At 37.0% G+C, this 14,396-nt stretch overlaps 2 protein-coding genes and 32 non-coding genes across 34 annotated transcripts in view; 19 read left to right on the top strand and 15 right to left on the bottom strand.

Moving 5' to 3' along the window:
• The window catches only part of NUP88 (nucleoporin 88), a 153,038-nt gene that overhangs the window by 27,617 nt on the left and 111,025 nt on the right, over positions 1 to 14,396 (top strand). The gene's annotated exons all lie outside the window — the stretch shown is intronic.
• COX4I1 (cytochrome c oxidase subunit 4I1) overlaps positions 1 to 14,396 on the bottom strand; it is a 293,476-nt gene that overhangs the window by 193,489 nt on the left and 85,591 nt on the right. The gene's annotated exons all lie outside the window — the stretch shown is intronic.
• On the bottom strand, positions 294 to 366 carry TRNAT-AGU (transfer RNA threonine (anticodon AGU)). The gene has a single exon. It is a non-coding gene; the product is annotated as a tRNA-Thr (tRNA).
• On the top strand, positions 509 to 590 carry TRNAS-GCU (transfer RNA serine (anticodon GCU)). The gene has a single exon. It is a non-coding gene; the product is annotated as a tRNA-Ser (tRNA).
• Positions 1,109 to 1,181, bottom strand: TRNAT-AGU (transfer RNA threonine (anticodon AGU)). The gene has a single exon. It is a non-coding gene; the product is annotated as a tRNA-Thr (tRNA).
• Positions 1,310 to 1,391, top strand: TRNAS-GCU (transfer RNA serine (anticodon GCU)). The gene has a single exon. It is a non-coding gene; the product is annotated as a tRNA-Ser (tRNA).
• Positions 1,905 to 1,978, bottom strand: TRNAT-AGU (transfer RNA threonine (anticodon AGU)). Its single transcript has one exon. It is a non-coding gene; the product is annotated as a tRNA-Thr (tRNA).
• TRNAS-GCU (transfer RNA serine (anticodon GCU)) lies at positions 2,121 to 2,202 on the top strand. The gene has a single exon. It is a non-coding gene; the product is annotated as a tRNA-Ser (tRNA).
• On the top strand, positions 2,936 to 3,017 carry TRNAS-GCU (transfer RNA serine (anticodon GCU)). Its single transcript has one exon. It is a non-coding gene; the product is annotated as a tRNA-Ser (tRNA).
• Positions 3,536 to 3,608, bottom strand: TRNAT-AGU (transfer RNA threonine (anticodon AGU)). The gene has a single exon. It is a non-coding gene; the product is annotated as a tRNA-Thr (tRNA).
• TRNAS-GCU (transfer RNA serine (anticodon GCU)) lies at positions 3,737 to 3,818 on the top strand. Its single transcript has one exon. It is a non-coding gene; the product is annotated as a tRNA-Ser (tRNA).
• TRNAT-AGU (transfer RNA threonine (anticodon AGU)) lies at positions 4,333 to 4,406 on the bottom strand. Its single transcript has one exon. It is a non-coding gene; the product is annotated as a tRNA-Thr (tRNA).
• On the top strand, positions 4,535 to 4,616 carry TRNAS-GCU (transfer RNA serine (anticodon GCU)). The gene has a single exon. It is a non-coding gene; the product is annotated as a tRNA-Ser (tRNA).
• On the bottom strand, positions 5,130 to 5,202 carry TRNAT-AGU (transfer RNA threonine (anticodon AGU)). Its single transcript has one exon. It is a non-coding gene; the product is annotated as a tRNA-Thr (tRNA).
• TRNAS-GCU (transfer RNA serine (anticodon GCU)) lies at positions 5,331 to 5,412 on the top strand. Its single transcript has one exon. It is a non-coding gene; the product is annotated as a tRNA-Ser (tRNA).
• Positions 6,129 to 6,210, top strand: TRNAS-GCU (transfer RNA serine (anticodon GCU)). Its single transcript has one exon. It is a non-coding gene; the product is annotated as a tRNA-Ser (tRNA).
• Positions 6,724 to 6,796, bottom strand: TRNAT-AGU (transfer RNA threonine (anticodon AGU)). The gene has a single exon. It is a non-coding gene; the product is annotated as a tRNA-Thr (tRNA).
• Positions 6,925 to 7,006, top strand: TRNAS-GCU (transfer RNA serine (anticodon GCU)). The gene has a single exon. It is a non-coding gene; the product is annotated as a tRNA-Ser (tRNA).
• On the bottom strand, positions 7,520 to 7,592 carry TRNAT-AGU (transfer RNA threonine (anticodon AGU)). The gene has a single exon. It is a non-coding gene; the product is annotated as a tRNA-Thr (tRNA).
• Positions 7,721 to 7,802, top strand: TRNAS-GCU (transfer RNA serine (anticodon GCU)). Its single transcript has one exon. It is a non-coding gene; the product is annotated as a tRNA-Ser (tRNA).
• On the bottom strand, positions 8,316 to 8,388 carry TRNAT-AGU (transfer RNA threonine (anticodon AGU)). Its single transcript has one exon. It is a non-coding gene; the product is annotated as a tRNA-Thr (tRNA).
• On the top strand, positions 8,517 to 8,598 carry TRNAS-GCU (transfer RNA serine (anticodon GCU)). The gene has a single exon. It is a non-coding gene; the product is annotated as a tRNA-Ser (tRNA).
• On the bottom strand, positions 9,112 to 9,184 carry TRNAT-AGU (transfer RNA threonine (anticodon AGU)). Its single transcript has one exon. It is a non-coding gene; the product is annotated as a tRNA-Thr (tRNA).
• Positions 9,313 to 9,394, top strand: TRNAS-GCU (transfer RNA serine (anticodon GCU)). Its single transcript has one exon. It is a non-coding gene; the product is annotated as a tRNA-Ser (tRNA).
• On the top strand, positions 10,111 to 10,192 carry TRNAS-GCU (transfer RNA serine (anticodon GCU)). Its single transcript has one exon. It is a non-coding gene; the product is annotated as a tRNA-Ser (tRNA).
• On the bottom strand, positions 10,707 to 10,780 carry TRNAT-AGU (transfer RNA threonine (anticodon AGU)). Its single transcript has one exon. It is a non-coding gene; the product is annotated as a tRNA-Thr (tRNA).
• TRNAS-GCU (transfer RNA serine (anticodon GCU)) lies at positions 10,909 to 10,990 on the top strand. Its single transcript has one exon. It is a non-coding gene; the product is annotated as a tRNA-Ser (tRNA).
• On the top strand, positions 11,712 to 11,793 carry TRNAS-GCU (transfer RNA serine (anticodon GCU)). Its single transcript has one exon. It is a non-coding gene; the product is annotated as a tRNA-Ser (tRNA).
• TRNAT-AGU (transfer RNA threonine (anticodon AGU)) lies at positions 12,308 to 12,381 on the bottom strand. The gene has a single exon. It is a non-coding gene; the product is annotated as a tRNA-Thr (tRNA).
• TRNAS-GCU (transfer RNA serine (anticodon GCU)) lies at positions 12,524 to 12,605 on the top strand. The gene has a single exon. It is a non-coding gene; the product is annotated as a tRNA-Ser (tRNA).
• On the bottom strand, positions 13,121 to 13,193 carry TRNAT-UGU (transfer RNA threonine (anticodon UGU)). Its single transcript has one exon. It is a non-coding gene; the product is annotated as a tRNA-Thr (tRNA).
• On the top strand, positions 13,322 to 13,403 carry TRNAS-GCU (transfer RNA serine (anticodon GCU)). The gene has a single exon. It is a non-coding gene; the product is annotated as a tRNA-Ser (tRNA).
• On the bottom strand, positions 13,898 to 13,972 carry TRNAT-UGU (transfer RNA threonine (anticodon UGU)). Its single transcript has one exon. It is a non-coding gene; the product is annotated as a tRNA-Thr (tRNA).
• TRNAS-GCU (transfer RNA serine (anticodon GCU)) lies at positions 14,101 to 14,182 on the top strand. Its single transcript has one exon. It is a non-coding gene; the product is annotated as a tRNA-Ser (tRNA).

Raw genomic sequence — 14,396 nt, 5'->3', positions numbered from 1 at the left:
TCACAAGTATGAATATGGATATTGCATCTGAATTGGAAAATCTCAAAATTCGGTCGCATTGGGAAATGTATACATTATGTTACCAAACAAAACAAATTCTTACATTTTCAATTTCTCAAAATAAATAAAGCACAGGATTTGAACTTGGCACCCATAGGGGCATTTAATGTTGTGATGGAAAAAACAAGTCTCCTTAACTTCTCTATCGAAGTCAAACTCAATTACTAGATGGTTGCTTGGATTATTAACCCGTGATGCACTCATGCAGAATCATTGCATAAAATATCTCAATGAGGCACCATTGGGATTTGAACCCAGGATCTCCTGTTTACTAGACAGGCTCTTTTCCAACTAAGCCATGGCGCCATATTCCTGTACGTTATTTCTCAAGTTTCCAATCCTACTGGCAAATTCATAGAAACTCCGATAAAAATGTTGATGCAATAAAGAAATGTGATGCCTAGAACTAATATATTTTTGAGATTAGTTATGAATCATGGCAACATGTGAGAAGGTGTCCGAGTGGTTAAGGCGATGGACTGCTAATCCATTGTGCTCTGCACGCGTGGGTTCGAGTCCCATCCGTATCGATTTGCCTCGTTTTAGAGAGAAATCTAGAAAAGCCATTTTTATGTCACAGATCGGCGATTGTATAAACAAATTGAGCAGCTGTACGAAATGTGATGATGAGAAAACATACTGCATTAAAATTGGTCTTACCTTTAAATCAGAGGTGATTTGGCTGATTCCTGAAGGTGAAAAACTATAAATCCATCGTTCTCCACGTGAACAGTTTACAATCACCTTGTTTACTTCACAAGTATAAATATGGATATTGCATCTGAATTGGAAAATCTCAAAATTCGGTCGCATTGGGAAATGTATACATTATGTTACCAAACAAAACAAATTCTTACATTTTCAATTTCTCAAAATAAATAAAGCACAGGATTTGAACTTGGCACCCATAGGGGCATTTAATGTTGTGATGGAAAAAAACAAGTCTCCTTAACTTCTCTATCGAAGTCAAACTCAATTACTAGATGGTTGCTTGGATTATTAACCCGTGATGCACTCATGCAGAATCATTGCATAAAATATATCAATGAGGCACCATTGCGATTTGAACCCAGGATCTCCTGTTTACTAGACAGGCGCTTTACCAACTAAGCCATGGCGCCATATTCCTATTCGCGTTTTCTCAAGTTTCCAATCCTACTGGCAAATTCATAGAATCTCCGATAAAAATGTTGATGCATTAAAAGAATACATTTATTTTTTACATTAGTAATGAATCATGGCAACATGTGATAAGGTGGCCGAGTGGTTAAGGCGATGGACTGCTAATCCATTGTGCTCTGCACGCATGGGTTCGAATCCCATCCTTGTCGATTTGCTCTATTTTGAGTAAAATCTAGAGAAGCCATTTTTATGTCACTGATCGGCGATTATCAAACAAATTTAGCAGCTGTACGAAATGTGATGATGAGAAATAATACCGCATTAAGTTTGGGCATACGTTTAAATCAAAAGTGATTTGGCTGAATCCTCAAGGTGAAAAAATATAAATCCATCGTTCTCCACATGAATAGTTGCAATCACCTTGTTTACTTCACAAGTATAAATATGGATATTGCATCTGAATTGGAAAATCTCAAAATAGGTCGCATTGGGAAATGAATACATTCATGTTACCAAACAAAACAAATACATACATGATCAATTTCTAGAAATAAATAGCGCACAGGATTTGAACTTGGCACCCATAGGGGCATTTAATGTTGTGATGGAAAAACAAGTCTCCTTAACTTTTCTATGGAAGTCAAACTCAATTACCAGATAGTTACTTGGATTATTAACCCGTGATGCACTCATGCAGAATCATTGCATAAAATATCTCAATGAGGCACCACTGGGATTTGAATCCCAGGATCTCCTGTTTACTAGACAGGCTCTTTTCCAACTAAGCCATGGCGCCATATTCCTGTACGTTATTTCTCAAGTTTCCAATCCTACTGGCAAATTCATAGAAACTCCGATAAAAATGTTGATGCAATAAAGAAATGTGATGCCTAGAACTAATATATTTTTGAGATTAGTTATGAATCATGGCAACATGTGAGAAGGTGTCCGAGTGGTTAAGGCGATGGACTGCTAATCCATTGTGCTCTGCACGCGTGGGTTCGAGTCCCATCCGTATCGATTTGCCTCGTTTTAGAGAGAAATCTAGAAAAGCCATTTTTATGTCACAGATCGGCGATTGTATAAACAAATTGAGCAGCTGTACGAAATGTGATGATGAGAAAACATACTGCATTAAAATTGGTCTTACGTTTAAATCAGAGGTGATTTGGCTGATTCCTGAAGGTGAAAAACTATAAATCCATCGTTCTCCACGTGAACAGTTTACAATCACCTTGTTTACTTCACAAGTATAAATATGGATATTGCATCTGAATTGGAAAATCTCAAAATTCGGTCGCATTGGGAAATGTATACATTATGTTACCAAACAAAACAAATTCTTACATTTTCAATTTCTCAAAATAAATAAAGCACAGGATTTGAACTTGGCACCCATAGGGGCATTTAATGTTGTGATGGAAAAAACAAGTCTCCTTAACTTCTCTATCGAAGTCAAACTCAATTACTAGATGGTTGCTTGGATTATTAACCCGTGATGCACTCATGCAGAATCATTGCATAAAATATCTCAATGAGGCACCATTGGGATTTGAATCCCAGGATCTCCTGTTTACTAGACAGGCTCTTTTCCAACTAAGCCATGGCGCCATATTCCTGTACGTTATTTCTCAAGTTTCCAATCCTACTGGCAAATTCATAGAAACTCCGATAAAAATGTTGATGCAATAAAGAAATGTGATGCCTAGAACTAATATATTTTTGAGATTAGTTATGAATCATGGCAACATGTGAGAAGGTGTCCGAGTGGTTAAGGCGATGGACTGCTAATCCATTGTGCTCTGCACGCGTGGGTTCGAGTCCCATCCGTATCGATTTGCCTCGTTTTAGAGAGAAATCTAGAAAAGCCATTTTTATGTCACAGATCGGCGATTGTATAAACAAATTGAGCAGCTGTACGAAATGTGATGATGAGAAAACATACTGCATTAAAATTGGTCTTACGTTTAAATCAGAGGTGATTTGGCTGATTCCTGAAGGTGAAAAACTATAAATCCATCGTTCTCCACGTGAACAGTTTACAATCACCTTGTTTACTTCACAAGTATAAATATGGATATTGCATCTGAATTGGAAAATCTCAAAATTCGGTCGCATTGGGAAATGTATACATTATGTTACCAAACAAAACAAATTCTTACATTTTCAATTTCTCAAAATAAATAAAGCACAGGATTTGAACTTGGCACCCATAGGGGCATTTAATGTTGTGATGGAAAAAAACAAGTCTCCTTAACTTCTCTATCGAAGTCAAACTCAATTACTAGATGGTTGCTTGGATTATTAACCCGTGATGCACTCATGCAGAATCATTGCATAAAATATATCAATGAGGCACCATTGGGATTTGAACCCAGGATCTCCTGTTTACTAGACAGGCGCTTTACCAACTAAGCCATGGCGCCATATTCCTATTCGCGTTTTCTCAAGTTTCCAATCCTACTGGCAAATTCATAGAATCTCCGATAAAAATGTTGATGCATTAAAAGAATACATTTATTTTTTACATTAGTAATGAATCATGGCAACATGTGATAAGGTGGCCGAGTGGTTAAGGCGATGGACTGCTAATCCATTGTGCTCTGCACGCATGGGTTCGAATCCCATCCTTGTCGATTTGCTCTTTTTTGAGTAAAATCTAGAGAAGCCATTTTTATGTCACTGATTGGCGATTATCAAACAAATTTAGCAGCTATACGAAATGTGATGATGAGAAATAATACCGCATTAAGATTGGTCATACGTTTAAATCAGAGGTGATGTGGCTGAATCCTCAAGGTGAAAAACTATAAATCCATCGTTCTCCACATGAAAAGTTGCAATCACCTTGTTTACTTCACAAGTATAAATATGGATATTGCATCTGAATTGGAAAATCTCAAAATAGGTCGCATTGGGAAATGAATACATTTATGTTACCAAACAAAACAAATACATACATGATCAATTTCTAGAAATAAATAGCGCACAGGATTTGAACTTGGCACCCATAGGGGCATTTAATGTTGTGATGGAAAAAACAAGTCTCCTTAACTTCTCTATCGAAGTCAAACTCAATTACTAGATGGTTGCTTGGATTATTAACCCGTGATGCACTCATGCAGAATCATTGCATAAAATATCTCAATGAGGCACCATTGGGATTTGAATCCCAGGATCTCCTGTTTACTAGACAGGCGCTTTTCCAACTAAGCCATGGCGCCATATTCCTGTACGTTATTTCTCAAGTTTCCAATCCTACTGGCAAATTCATAGAAACTCCGATAAAAATGTTGATGCATTAAAAGAATAGATTTATTTTTGACATTAGTTGTAAATCATGCCAACATGTGATAAGGTGGCCGAGTGGTTAAGGCGATGGACTGCTAATCCATTGTGCTCTGCACGCATGGGTTCGAATCCCATCCTTGTCGATTTGCTCAATTTTGAGTAAAATCTAGAGAAGCCATTTTTATGTCACTGATCGGCGATTATCAAACAAATTTAGCAGCTATACGAAATGTGATGATGATAAATAATACCGCATTAAGTTTGGGCATACGTTTAAATCAAAAGTGATTTGGCTGAATCCTCAAGGTGAAAAACTATAAATCCATCGTTCTCCACGTGAAAAGTTGCAATCACCTTGTTTACTTCACAAGTATAAATATGGATATTGCATCTGAATTGGAAAATCTCAAAATAGGTCGCATTGGGAAATGAATACATTTATGTTACCAAACAAAACAAATACATACATGATCAATTTCTAGAAATAAATAGCGCACAGGATTTGAACTTGGCACCCATAGGGGCATTTAATGTTGTGATGGAAAAACAAGTCTCCTTAACTTTTCTATGGAAGTCAAACTCAATTACCAGATAGTTACTTGGATTATTAACCCGTGATGCACTCATGCAGAATCATTGCATAAAATATCTCGATGAGGCACCACTGGGATTTGAACCCAGGATCTCCTGTTTACTAGACAGGCGCTTTACCAACTAAGCCATGGCGCCATATTCCTGTACGTTAATTCTCAAGTTTCCAATCCTACTGGCAAATTCCTAGAAACTCCGATAAAAATGTTGATGCATTTAAAGAATACATTTATTTTTGACATTAGTTGTAAATCATGCCAACATGTGATAAGGTGGCCGAGTGGTTAAGGCGATGGACTGCTAATCCATTGTGCTCTGCACGCATGGGTTCGAATCCCATCCTTGTCGATTTGCTCTTTTTTGAGTAAAATCTAGAGAAGCCATTTTTATGTCACTGATCGGCGATTATCAAACAAATTTAGCAGCTATACGAAATGTGATGATGATAAATAATACCGCATTAAGATTGGTCATACGTTTAAATCAGAGGTGATGTGGCTGAATCCTCAAGGTGAAAAACTATAAATCCATCGTTCTCCACATGAAAAGTTGCAATCACCTTGTTTACTTCACAAGTATAAATATGGATATTGCATCTGAATTGGAAAATCTCAAAATAGGTCGCATTGGGAAATGAATACATTTATGTTACCAAACAAAACAAATACATACATGATCAATTTCTAGAAATAAATAGCGCACAGGATTTGAACTTGGCACCCATAGGGGCATTTAATGTTGTGATGGAAAAAACAAGTCTCCTTAACTTCTCTATCGAAGTCAAACTCAATTACTAGATGGTTGCTTGGATTATTAACCCGTGATGCACTCATGCAGAATCATTGCATAAAATATCTCAATGAGGCACCATTGGCATTTGAATCCCAGGATCTCCTGTTTACTAGACAGGCGCTTTTCCAACTAAGCCATGGCGCCATATTCCTGTACGTTATTTCTCAAGTTTCCAATCCTACTGGCAAATTCATAGAAACTCCGATAAAAATGTTGATGCATTAAAAGAATAGATTTATTTTTGACATTAGTTGTAAATCATGCCAACATGTGATAAGGTGGCCGAGTGGTTAAGGCGATGGACTGCTAATCCATTGTGCTCTGCACGCATGGGTTCGAATCCCATCCTTGTCGATTTGCTCAATTTTGAGTAAAATCTAGAGAAGCCATTTTTATGTCACTGATCGGCGATTATCAAACAAATTTAGCAGCTATACGAAATGTGATGATGATAAATAATACCGCATTAAGTTTGGGCATACGTTTAAATCAAAAGTGATTTGGCTGAATCCTCAAGGTGAAAAACTATAAATCCATCGTTCTCCACGTGAAAAGTTGCAATCACCTTGTTTACTTCACAAGTATAAATATGGATATTGCATCTGAATTGGAAAATCTCAAAATAGGTCGCATTGGGAAATGAATACATTTATGTTACCAAACAAAACAAATACATACATGATCAATTTCTAGAAATAAATAGCGCACAGGATTTGAACTTGGCACCCATAGGGGCATTTAATGTTGTGATGGAAAAACAAGTCTCCTTAACTTTTCTATGGAAGTCAAACTCAATTACCAGATAGTTACTTGGATTATTAACCCGTGATGCACTCATGCAGAATCATTGCATAAAATATCTCGATGAGGCACCACTGGGATTTGAACCCAGGATCTCCTGTTTACTAGACAGGCGCTTTACCAACTAAGCCATGGCGCCATATTCCTGTACGTTAATTCTCAAGTTTCCAATCCTACTGGCAAATTCATAGAAACTCCGATAAAAATGTTGATGCATTTAAAGAATACATTTATTTTTGACATTAGTTGTAAATCATGCCAACATGTGATAAAGTGGCCGAGTGGTTAAGGCGATGGACTGCTAATCCATTGTGCTCTGCACGCATGGGTTCGAATCCCATCCTTGTCGATTTGCTCTTCTTTGAGTAAAATCTAGAGAAGCCATTTTTATGTCACTGATCGGCGATTATCAAACAAATTTAGCAGCTATACGAAATGTGATGATGATAAATAATACCGCATTAAGTTTGGGCATACGTTTAAATCAAAAGTGATTTGGCTGAATCCTCAAGGTGAAAAACTATAAATCCATCGTTCTCCACGTGAAAAGTTGCAATCACCTTGTTTACTTCACAAGTATAAATATGGATATTGCATCTGAATTGGAAAATCTCAAAATAGGTCGCATTGGGAAATGAATACATTTATGTTACCAAACAAAACAAATACATACATGATCAATTTCTAGAAATAAATAGCGCACAGGATTTGAACTTGGCACCCATAGGGGCATTTAATGTTGTGATGGAAAAACAAGTCTCCTTAACTTTTCTATGGAAGTCAAACTCAATTACCAGATAGTTACTTGGATTATTAACCCGTGATGCACTCATGCAGAATCATTGCATAAAATATCTCGATGAGGCACCACTGGGATTTGAACCCAGGATCTCCTGTTTACTAGACAGGCGCTTTACCAACTAAGCCATGGCGCCATATTCCTGTACGTTAATTCTCAAGTTTCCAATCCTACTGGCAAATTCATAGAAACTCCGATAAAAATGTTGATGCATTTAAAGAATACATTTATTTTTGACATTAGTTGTAAATCATGCCAACATGTGATAAAGTGGCCGAGTGGTTAAGGCGATGGACTGCTAATCCATTGTGCTCTGCACGCATGGGTTCGAATCCCATCCTTGTCGATTTGCTCTTCTTTGAGTAAAATCTAGAGAAGCCATTTTTATGTCATTGATCGGCGATTATCAAACAAATTTAGCAGCTATACGAAATGTGATGATGAGAAATAATACCGCATTAAGATTGGTCATACGTTTAAATCAGAGGTGATGTGGCTGAATCCTCAAGGTGAAAAACTATAAATCCATCGTTCTCCACATGAAAAGTTGCTATCACCTTGTTTACTTCACAAGTATAAATATGGATATTGCATCTGAATTGGAAAATCTCAAAATAGGTCGCATTGGGAAATGAATACATTCATGTTACCAAACAAAACAAATACATACATGATCAATTTCTAGAAATAAATAGCGCACAGGATTTGAACTTGGCACCCATAGGGGCATTTAATGTTGTGATGGAAAAACAAGTCTCCTTAACTTTTCTATGGAAGTCAAACTCAATTACCAGATAGTTACTTGGATTATTAACCCGTGATGCACTCATGCAGAGTCATTGCATAAAATATCTCGATGAGGCACCACTGGGATTTGAACCCAGGATCTCCTGTTTACTAGACAGGCGCTTTACCAACTAAGCCATGGCGCCATATTCCTGTACGTTAATTCTCAAGTTTCCAATCCTACTGGCAAATTCCTAGAAACTCCGATAAAAATGTTGATGCATTTAAAGAATACATTTATTTTTGACATTAGTTGTAAATCATGCCAACATGTGATAAGGTGGCCGAGTGGTTAAGGTGATGGACTGCTAATACATTGTGCTCTGCACGCATGGGTTCGAATCCCATCCTTGTCGATTTGCTCTTCTTTGAGTAAAATCTAGAGAAGCCATTTTTATGTCACTGATCGGCGATTATCAAACAAATTTAGCAGCTATACGAAATGTGATGATGAGAAATAATACCGCATTAAGATTGGTCATACGTTTAAATCAGAGGTGATGTGGCTGAATCCTCAAGGTGAAAAACTATAAATCCATCGTTCTCCACATGAATAGTTGCAATCACCTTGTTTACTTCACAAGTATAAATATGGATATTGCATCTGAATTGGAAAATCTCAAAATAGGTCGCATTGGGAAATGAATACATTTATGTTACCAAACAAAACAAATACATACATGATCAATTTCTAGAAATAAATAGCGCACAGGATTTGAACTTGGCACCCATAGGGGCATTTAATGTTGTGATGGAAAAACAAGTCTCCTTAACTTTTCTATGGAAGTCAAACTCAATTACCAGATAGTTACTTGGATTATTAACCCGTGATGCACTCATGCAGAATCATTGCATAAAATATCTCGATGAGGCACCACTGGGATTTGAACCCAGGATCTCCTGTTTACTAGACAGGCGCTTTTCCAACTAAGCCATGGCGCCATATTCCTGTACGTTAATTCTCACGTTTCCAATCCTACTGGCAAATTCCTAGAAACTCCGATAAAAATGTTGATGCATTTAAAGAATACATTTATTTTTGACATTAGTTGTAAATCATGCCAACATGTGATAAGGTGGCCGAGTGGTTAAGGCGATGGACTGCTAATCCATTGTGCTCTGCACGCATGGGTTCGAATCCCATCCTTGTCGATTTGCTCTTCTTTGAGTAAAATCTAGAGAAGCCATTTTTATGTCACTGATCGGCGATTATCAAACAAATTTAGCAGCTATACGAAATGTGATGATGAGAAATAATACCGCATTAAGATTGGTCATACGTTTAAATCAGAGGTGATGTGGCTGAATCCTCAAGGTGAAAAACTATAAATCCATCGTTCTCCACATGAAAAGTTGCAATCACCTTGTTTACTTCACAAGTATAAATATGGATATTGCATCTGAATTGGAAAATCTCAAAATAGGTCGCATTGGGAAATGAATACATTTATGTTACCAAACAAAACAAATACATACATGATCAATTTCTAGAAATAAATAGCGCACAGGATTTGAACTTGGCACCCATAGGGGCATTTAATGTTGTGATGGAAAAACAAGTCTCCTTAACTTTTCTATGGAAGTCAAACTCAATTACCAGATAGTTACTTGGATTATTAACCCATGATGCACTCATGCAGAATCACAGCATAAAATACCATAATGAGGCACCACTGGGAGTTGAACCCTGGAGCTCCTAGTTATACTAGACATGCCCTTTACCAACTAAGCCATGGCGCCATAGTCTTGTTCGCGTTTTCTCAAGTTTCCAATCCTACTGGCAAATTCATAGAAACTCCGATAAAAATGTTGATGCATTAAAAGAATACATTTATTTTTGACATTAGTTATGAATCATGGCAACATGTGATAAGGTCGCCGAGTGGTTAAGGCGATGGACTGCTAATCCATTGTGCTCTGCACGCATGGGTGCGAATCCCATCTTTGTCGATTTTCTCTTTTTAGAGTGAAATCTAGAGATGCCATTTTTATGTCACTATTCGGCGATTATATAAAAAATGTAGCAGCTATACGATATGTGATGATGAGAAATAATACCGCATTAGGATTGGTCATACGTTTAAATGAGAAGTGATTTGGCTGAATCCTCAAGGTGAAAAACTATAAATCCATCGTTCTCCACATTAATAGTTTACAATCACCTTGTTTACTTCACAAGTATGAATATGGGTATTGCATCTGAATTGGAAAATCTCAAAATAGGTCGCATTGGGAAATGAATACATTCATGTTACCAAACAAAACAAATACATACATGATCAATTTCTAGAAATAAATAGCGCACAGGATTTGAACTTGGCACCCATAGCGGCATTTAATGTTGTGATGGAAAAACAAGTATCCTTAACTTCTCTATAGAAGTCAAACTCAATTACCAGATAGTTACTTGGATTATTAACCCGTGATGCACTCATGCAGAATCATTGCATAAAATATCTCAATGAGGCACCATTGGGATTTGAATCCCAGGATCTCCTGTTTACTAGACAGGCGCTTTACCAACTAAGCCATGGCGCCATATTCCTGTACGTTATTTCTCAAGTTTCCAATCCTACTGGCAAATTCATAGAAACTCCGATAAAAATGTTGATGCATTAAAAGAATACATTTATTTTTGACGTTAGTTATGAACCATGGCAACATGTGATAAGGTGGCCGAGTGGTTAAGGCGATGGACTGCTAATCCATTGTGCTTTGCACGCATGGGTTCGAATCCCATCCTTGTCGATTTGTTCCTTTTAGAGTGAAATCTAGAGAAGCCATTTTAATGTCACTCATCGGCGATTGTATAAACAAATTGCGCAGCTATACGAAATGTGATGATGAGAAATAATACCGCATTAAGATTGGTCATACGTTTAAATCAGAGGTGATTTGGCTGATTCCCGAAGGTGAAAAACTATAAATCCATCGTTCTCCACATGAACAGATTACAATCACCTTGTTTACTTCACAAGTATAAATATGGATATTGCATGTGAATTGGAAAATCTCAAATTACGGTCGCATTGGGAAATGTATACATTCATGTTACCAAAACAAAACAAATACTTACATTTTCAATTTCTCAAAATAAATAAAGCACAGGATTTGAAATTAGCACCCATAGGGGCATTTAATGTTGTAATGGCAAAACAAGTCTCCTTAACTTTTCTATGGAAGTCAAACTCAATTACCAGATAGTTTACTTGGATTATTAACCCATGATGCACTCATGCAGAATCACAGCATAAAATACCATAATGAGGCACCACTGGGAGTTGAACCCAGGAGCTCCTAGTTATACTAGACATGCCCTTTACCAACTAAGCCATGGCGCCATAGTCTTGTTCGCGTTTTCTCAAGTTTCCAATCCTACTGGCAAATTCATAGAAACTCCGATAAAAATGTTGATGCATTAAAAGAATACATTTATTTTTGACATTAGTTATGAATCATGGCAACATGTGATAAGGTCGCCGAGTGGTTAAGGCGATGGACTGCTAATCCATTGTGCTCTGCACGCATGGGTGCGAATCCCATCTTTGTCGATTTTCTCTTTTTAGAGTGAAATCTAGAGATGCCATTTTTATGTCACTATTCGGCGATTATATAAAAAATGTAGCAGCTATACGATATGTGATGATGAGAAATAATACCGCATTAGGATTGGTCATACGTTTAAATGAGAAGTTATTTGGCTGAATCCTGAAGGTGAAAACTATAAATCCATCGTTCTCCACATGAATAGTTTACAATCACCTTGTTTACTTCACAAGTATAAATATGGATATTGCATCTGAATTGGAAAATCTCAAAATACGGTCGCATTGGGAAATGAATACATTTATGTTACCAAACAAAACAAATACATACGTGATCAATTTCTCAAAATAAATAAAGCACAGGATTTGAATTTGGCACCCATAGGGGCATTTAATGTTGTGATGGAAAAACAAGTATCCTTAACTTCTCTATAGAAGTCAAACTCAATTACCAGATAGTTATTTGGATTATTAACCCGTGATGCACTCATGCAGAATCATTGCATAAAATATCTCAATGAGGCACCATTGGGATTTGAATCCCAGGATCTCCTGTTTACTAGACAGGCGCTTTTCCAACTAAGCCATGGCGCCATATTCATGTACGTTATTTCTCAAGTTTCCAATCCTACTGGCAAATTCATAGAAACTCCGATAAAAATGTTGATGCATTAAAGAAATGTGATGCCTAGAACGAATATATTTTTGAGATTAGTTATGAATCATGGCAACATGTGAGAAGGTGTCCGAGTGGTTAAGGCGATGGACTGCTAATCCATTGTGCTCTGCACGCGTGGGTTCGAGTCCCATCCTTATCGATTTGCCTCGTTTTAGAGAGAAATCTAGAAAAGCCATTTTTATGTCACAGATCGGCGATTGTATAAACAAATTGAGTAGCTATACGAAATGTGATGATGAGAAATAATACCGCATTAAGATTGGTCATACGTTTAAATCAGCGGTGATTTGGCTGAATCCCGAAGGTGAAAAACTATAAATCCATCGTTCTCCACATGAATAGTTGCAATCACCTTGTTTACTCCACAAGTATAAACATGGATATTGCATCTGAATTGGAAAATCTCAAAATAGGTCGCATTGGGAAATGAATACATTTATGTTACCAAACAAAACAAATACATACATGATCAATTTCTAGAAATAAATAGCGCACAGGATTTGAACTTGGCACCCATAGGGGCATTTAATGTTGTGATGGAAAAACAAGTCTCCTTAACTTTTCTATAGAAGTCAAACTCAATTACCAGATAGTTACTTGGATTATTAACCCGTGATGCACTCATGCAGAATCATTGCATAAAATATCTCAATGAGGCACCACTGGGATTTGAACCCAGGATGTCCTGTTTACAAGACAGGCACTTTACCAACTAAGCCATGGCGCCATATTCCTGTACGTTATTTCTCAAGTTTCCAATCCTACTGGCAAATTCCTAGAAACTCCGATAAAAATGTTGATGCATTTAAAGAATAAGTTTATTTTTGACATTAGTTATAAATCACAGCAACATATGATAAGGTGGCCGAGTGGTTAAGGCGATGGACTGCTAATCCATTGTGCTCTGCACGCGTGGGTTCGAGTCCCATCCTTATCGATTTGCCTCGTTTTAGAGAGAAATCTAGAAAAGCCATTTTTATGTCACAGATCGGCGATTGTATAAACAAATTGAGTAGCTATACGAAATGTGATGATGAGAAATAATACCGCATTAAGATTGGTCATACGTTTAAATCAGCGGTGATTTGGCTGAATCCCGAAGGTGAAAAACTATAAATCCATCGTTCTCCACATGAATAGTTGCAATCACCTTGTTTACTCCACAAGTATAAACATGGATATTGCATCTGAATTGGAAAATCATGTATGTATTTGTTTTGTTACCAAACAAAACAAATACATACATGATCAATTTCTAGAAATAAATAGCGCACAGGATTTGAACTTGGCACCCATAGGGGCATTTAATGTTGTGATGGAAAAACAAGTCTCCTTAACTTTTCTATAGAAGTCAAACTCAATTACCAGATAGTTACTTGGATTATTAACCCGTGATGCACTCATGCAGAATCATTGCATAAAATATCTCAATGAGGCACCACTGGGATTTGAACCCAGGATGTCCTGTTTACAAGACAGGCGCTTTACCAACTAAGCCATGGCGTCATATTCCTGTACGTTATTTCTCAAGTTTCCAATCCTACTGGCAAATTCCTAGAAACTCCGATAAAAATGTTGATGCATTTAAAGAATACATTTATTTTTGACATTAGTTATAAATCACAGCAACATATGATAAGGTGGCCGAGTGGTTAAGGCGATGGACTGCTAATCCATTGTGCTCTGCACGCATGGGTTCGAATCCCATCCTTGTGGATTTGCTCTTCTTTGAGTAAAATATAGAGACGCCATTTTTATGTCACTGATCGGCGATTATCAAACAAATTTAGCAGCTATACGAAATGTGATGATGAGAAATAATACCGCATTAAGATTGGTCATACGTTTAAATCAGAAGTGATTTGGCTGAATCCTGAAGATGAAAAACTATAAATACATCGTTCTCCTCATGAATAGTTGCAATCACCTT

The sequence above is a fragment of the Petromyzon marinus genome, chromosome 54 (genome assembly GCF_048934315.1).
Source record: "Petromyzon marinus isolate PM22_M1 ecotype Great Lakes invasive population chromosome 54, UKy_Petmar_22M1.pri1.0, whole genome shotgun sequence".
NCBI lineage: Eukaryota > Metazoa > Chordata > Hyperoartia > Petromyzontiformes > Petromyzontidae > Petromyzon > Petromyzon marinus.
The sequence above is the reverse complement of the archived record's forward strand: the minus strand, read 5'-3'. Positions and strand labels throughout refer to the sequence as shown.